The sequence below is a fragment of the Erpetoichthys calabaricus genome, chromosome 13 (assembly GCF_900747795.2).
Source record: "Erpetoichthys calabaricus chromosome 13, fErpCal1.3, whole genome shotgun sequence".
NCBI lineage: Eukaryota > Metazoa > Chordata > Cladistia > Polypteriformes > Polypteridae > Erpetoichthys > Erpetoichthys calabaricus.
Genome location: NC_041406.2, coordinates 29,123,257 through 29,129,256, shown reverse-complemented (window position 1 = coordinate 29,129,256; position 6,000 = coordinate 29,123,257).

Genomic DNA, 6,000 nt, shown 5'->3' with positions numbered 1-6,000 from the left:
TGATGTACAAATGTTGCGGAGAAGGAGCAAATTCCAGACAGGCAGGAACTGAGTTGAGCCATCACGCCCCGTTTATTGTTTGCTCATTTTCATTTTCACCATTGCTTCCTTCCCGCCTCAGTATCTCTAAACAATTACACCAAGGTTTTCGGAGGGCCTCAAATATAATACTCCAGCATTTGTATTTATCATATTCTTTGCTGTTGCAAGATTTATTCCCTGACAGCTGTAATCCTTCACTGGCCTCCACTAAGGCATTTCTGTCTGTTCTTTTTTTCAAGCCATAGCTCAACAAGAGGTTTATGTTCCTTTCTTCCATTTGTTTCCTTAAATAACACTCTAGTTAAAGCTGTGTCATCTTTATTTTACAGGTTGTCTTTTTTGGTGACCACCACACAATACATGGTGCATAATAAATCATGGAACTGTGTGACATAGTTAATAGAAGTGAAAAAAAATGAGAAAGAAATGCTTGTATTGTTATTAAAGAAAAGACAGTCATTTCTAGCTGGACTGTAGCACTTAGCCACCAAGAGAGCCGGGAACATCCTGTGTGTCTGTATGGAGACCATAAGTCGGAAAGATCCACTGCTGACTGGTCGAAATCTGTTTGAATTCATTCAACACGTGACCCAAACTATCAATCAGATGTGTGGTGAGCCCCCATGATGTTCTGCCACCATCCTCTTTAATAAAATCCCTGTGTGCGTCCAGCGTGTGTGTGTATCTTCTGGTGAAGTGCGCATGCGCGGAGGCACGTGCGATGCTTCAAAGCAGATGCTTCAAAGGCCGCCTGACACGTCACACAAGACAGAGAGGGCGGGAGCTTTAAAATATCGCGTGGCAGACCCAATCGGATTTCGGTAAGACTAAAACATAAAACACGAAATATCCAATCGGGTACTGAGACGCGGAGACCAGCTTCCCCAAAGAGGTGGGATTAGTGTTTGTTGTGCAAGTTGTGCAAGTGTTCACTCTGAGGATGTCAGATTTGCGATTAAGAGGCCTGGCCCGGTAAAGTGTAAAGTGTCAGTCGTTGAAGTGGTTTTCCTAAATATACGAATTTTCATGATATTACAATGCGATGACTTTTAAAAGTAGATTTATTTTTGCGCACATTACATCAGTTGCTGGGGAGAATCCGCTGATTGCCCGCCGTTGTGACAGAAAATTAAATGCATATTACGGACAGCAAAGCCAGTATTACTGTCAGAGAAAATTACAGGCATTTTACGGAAAAAATGTAATGAGGTAAAAGGTCCCTTGCCACTTAATATAGACTGTTCCTATTAATGTTTATGGACTACTGTTCTAGCGCCTGTTATTGTAAACGGGCTTAATGTCTAGTTACAAAATAACAGACCTCAACAACTTTTCACCAGGATCATCAGATGACAGAAACTCAAAGTCAGAAATGAGCAAAGTTCAGAAGTCAAACAGATCATCAAAGCCAAGTAACCTGGGCCAAATACGCAAACCAAATATCAGAACTGAGTTAAACGAGCAAAGTCCTCTTCACTTGAGGCTGCTCAATCCGCAGGTGGGGCTGCCACCCTGCTACCCAAGTCTGCCTCTGAATTGTTCACAATGCTCCCAAGAGGGAGTGCTATGCCTGTTCTGGTGTCTGCTTTACACTCTCTGCATCCTGAACTGGTGCCTTCTTTATGGCCGAGTGCGCCAGAATGCCCTCACTGCCAGACTGCACTGAGATTCCAACACTACCAAGGGATCCTAACTGTACAATGGTAAGTATGAACTTCCCAAACTCACCTTTCAGTTTATTTGTTTCAGATGATTCATCTTTGTTATCGGTTGGTGATCTCTTTTCTGCTGCTTCATCTCAGTCTGGAAAGTCTGTTGTATGTGGCTTTCCAGTCATGTAGTCTCAGCCTGGATCTGGTCTTCTCATTCTTACCAGGTCAAACCTTACCTGGTCCTTGCTTCTTGCTCCTGTAGTCCTGCAGCAGTAGTTTAGAATTTTTGCACTTATGTGTTCATCAGTGATTATATCTTGTAGAAGACAGATGGTATGCATTGCACTGTTTGGTGTTAGTAGGGTGTGGCTGCAGGATACCATTTAGACCGCCCATGGCTTTCATGAAGTGACCAGCCTTATGGAACATCGCCATGATTCAGATGTGCAGCAAATCTGGAGTAACTATGGAAAGAAAGCAAAGTGGCACTCTTGGACAAAGCAGTCAGGTATGTTGTATTACAGCCAGGGTTTTTCTCCTGTTTTGTATTTATTTTGTTTTATTTTTGTTAATGTTGCTTTTTTCATTGGTTTTATGTATTTCCTGTTCATTTGTTTATGATTTGTTTATTATATATATATATGGTGTTTTTAAAGTTGTGTCCATTCGTTGTACTTTGTGGGTGGAACCCCAAGAGGCGGGGCCACCCTGATAACACCCTGTTGGCTCCTCCTTCCACAGATGTATTTCAGTCAGAAGGAGAGACCCACTGCGGTGGGTTGGCACCCTGCCCTGGATTGGTTCCCTGCCTTGTGCCCTGTGTTGGCTGGGATTGGCTCCAGCAGACCCCCGTGACCCTGTGTTCGGATTCAGCGGGTTGGAAAATGAATGGAATGGATGGATGGAGAGACCCAGCAGTAGATCATGCAGCTTGTGAAGGAGTTAATTGTGAGTATTGCTGTCTCTTTGCTTTTAAAGGTTTTTGAGATGGTTACTTGCTTATTTTTTGGGTTTTGTCTTTGGATTATGGGTTTGGACTTGAATTTTTAAACACATCCTTTTTTGCTTATTGTTCCTCTTTTCAGCATTTTGTTCTATCTTCATGTTCTTTTGTTAATAAACTTTTCAAACTGGTAAAGATTTCAGTTTGTATTTAGATTTTCTCTCTCTTAATTAAAACAAAAAATGGAGCAGACGAATATAATCCTCTCATAAATTATGTGTTGCATGTTTGGCACAAAGTAGAAAAGCACTTTGGCTCCACACCGTGCAGGCACTCCCTTACACCATTATTTCCCAAAACCTCTCTCAACACTGGTGAGTGACCCATCTTTTTCTGACTTTGGGCTTCATGTGGTATCACACACTCGGCACTTTGTTGGATGGGAGCAGACTTGCCTCCTTTCAGTCTCTGAGAGACAAATATTCCATTCCTCCTTCCTCCTTTTTTCTTTTTACAGGTTAAATCCATTCTCAGGACATGTGTAGTAAGTTTTTCTCCCTCCATTTCCAACCACCCATTATTTGATTACTTTTTCTCACCCTCATCTTCCAGTATACGCATTTCTAACCAACTTTGTGATTCCATAACTACATCTATTCCCAGTCACTCAAAAACGGATCAAAGATCTTTTCTTATTAACACCACTGTGTTGGAACACAATTTTTAAAAACATTAAATATTCTAGAAACTCTAACCACCAACTCATCCAATATAACTTTGTCCATAGAGTTTATTATTACCCTAAGAAGCGTTTCCTGATGGGCTTAGCCCCTGATAAACTCTGCTATCAGTGTGCCCTTAATGCACAGGGCACCTTTCTCCGCACATTCTGCTACGGCCCTCTCCTCCATGTTGTCTATCTCTATCCGTTGCTCTCCTACTACTCTACTTGTGTTAGATTTCTCTGTTCTCTCTCTTTCCCTTCACTACCAGCGCAATATTTCATTGGCCACAATAGCAGCCAAAAGTCTAACAGTCTCCCAATGGAAGAATCCTAAATCTGTCACTTTCTCGATCTGGAAGTCCTCTTTTTATAACCTAGCTTTACTAGAACTGTCTGCCATGATCATTAATGGGATACCTGCGCATAATATTAGTAAATGGAGAAACACTGTCTCCCTGATCAAGTTGTGGCTGACAGCAAACCCTTGATTTCAATCTGATACTTTCCTATTAGATTTCTTTCCTCAACTGGGTGTGTGGGCCTCTTGGCCCTGTCATTGACCTGCGTGTTCCATCAGCCCTAATTTAATATCCACTTTCTTAAACAGCATTTGTGTGGGGTGGGTGCCGGTAGAGGAGTATGTCTTCAAAATTTAAAAATGAAAATGTGTTTCCCTTTTTTGTTCCCTTACTACTTGTTTGACATTAATAAAAAATTGATTACAAATAAACAGGCATTTATTTTTTACTTTTAAAACTAGCTTCCTATATTTAGCTCTGCACAGGCCCAAGCCTGCTGATGGTAGTTGGGGCTAGCTGGCCATTAAAGTCATGGCCTGCTTTGTGGGTCTTTTGGAGGTGCTACAACACCTTTCACCGTAATGGCTACCAAGGCAGCCATTAAGATATTTAGAGAGTAAGGACAGGAGAAAGAGCAGAGTCAATAAAAAGATTAATAACAAAGTCAATAAAAAAAAGATTCAAACCAGAAGGGTAACAAAATTGTCAAATTTAAAGGGCAAAATCAAAAAAATAAGGATCACAAACCAAAATATTCAGAGAGAGTCTGAAATCCATATTACTAACCGAGAATGGTAAACCGGATATGGACGCAGGGACCTGCCCGTGGGCGCAGGAGACATAGTGCGCAGGCGCCACACAAAGCCCCCCCGCCCCAGAGCGAAACGGGAGAGACTACGAACCGTCTGACATGCCGCAATAAAGCGAGGTCAGAAATAAAAGACAGAGTAGGAAACAAAGTAAAACGTCATGAAGAGGTTAAAGAATGGGGCCAAACACGTGGAGAGCAGGTTACAGATGATGAAAACTGGAATGCAACAGCTTCAAAAAAACCTAGGCATGAAACACATGCACAGCGAGATACAGAATATAAAGGCAGAAAAAACAACAGTTAAACATCCACACCACACAGTGGAGGCAGACCCGGAAGGTGCAGGCGCCTACACCGCGCGTCGGAAGGCGCGGGAAAGTACAAAAGGCAAAGGCGCCTACACAGCATGGTGAAACCCGACATAATACGGAAGGCGCAGGCGTTGCCGCCATATTGTGAGTGGCACTACTGCGGAGTGAAGTTAGGAATAATGTGCTGCTTGGGATCGTACAAAACGCCGAACGCGACCCACCATCTGAAACTGCAGAGGCAAAGCAGGCACGGGTTCAAACCAAACGAGCTCGACTGACGGATATACGCCTACAAAGTGCGTCTCAAACCGCAGAAGCAGGGCAAGCACGGCTTCAAAACAATGCAAGCTCCTACAACGCGCGTCTGAAACTACGGCTGCCCAGCGGGCACGGGTTCAAAACGCCGGGGGTAGGCGAGCGAAGCGAGCAGGGGGCAAAGCCCCCTTGTACTATTCAGATCACAGACAGACTAGTCTGTCTAAAGTTGAACTTTAAAGTTGAACTTTAAATAGTCACGCCGATGATGTCATCACTACACTGTCCTAATGCATTCTGGAATACAATGTCACAGAAATGGCTGATGCGAAGCCCACAACAGAGCATTGCCTAAAGACAAAACCAAAAGGCATGAAATAGAAGCGAACCTTTAAATGGAGCCCATAATCCAGGAAATAATATAAAATTAGGTTCCTTGGGTATAAAACCCCCAAAAATGATAACAGGAGCATTTTTAAACCTCAGGGAAAGTTTATTAAATGTTATGAAATAAAGAGGAAATAAACTCATGAAACATTGAGGATTCCAGTCCGTATACTTGGAAATAGTCAAAATTTAAATTAGGTCTTTACAGACATCAGTTCAAAATGGAACTGAATTACAACAAAATTCATAGCAGTTAAATATGCCGAAGAAAGGAAGAGGCGGGTTCAAAGAGACCTGGACTGGAAGTGACATCATAGGAGGCGGGTTCTTCTGCAGAGGAAAAACAGGAGAAAATGTTAGAGGACAGCGCCAACCCCTGTTCCAGCTGAGAAACATGTATTTGAACCTGTAAACTGTCTCTCATGCGCACATGTTTGACAACGTGAATAAAAATCTCAAGTCATAACAGAAAATCATACCATTCGCTATGTCTAAGACTCCCAGTTACAACAAGGTGAATGTAACGGAAGGAATATTTTGAAGCAGTCCGACTACGTTGAATGACATGGTGTAAGA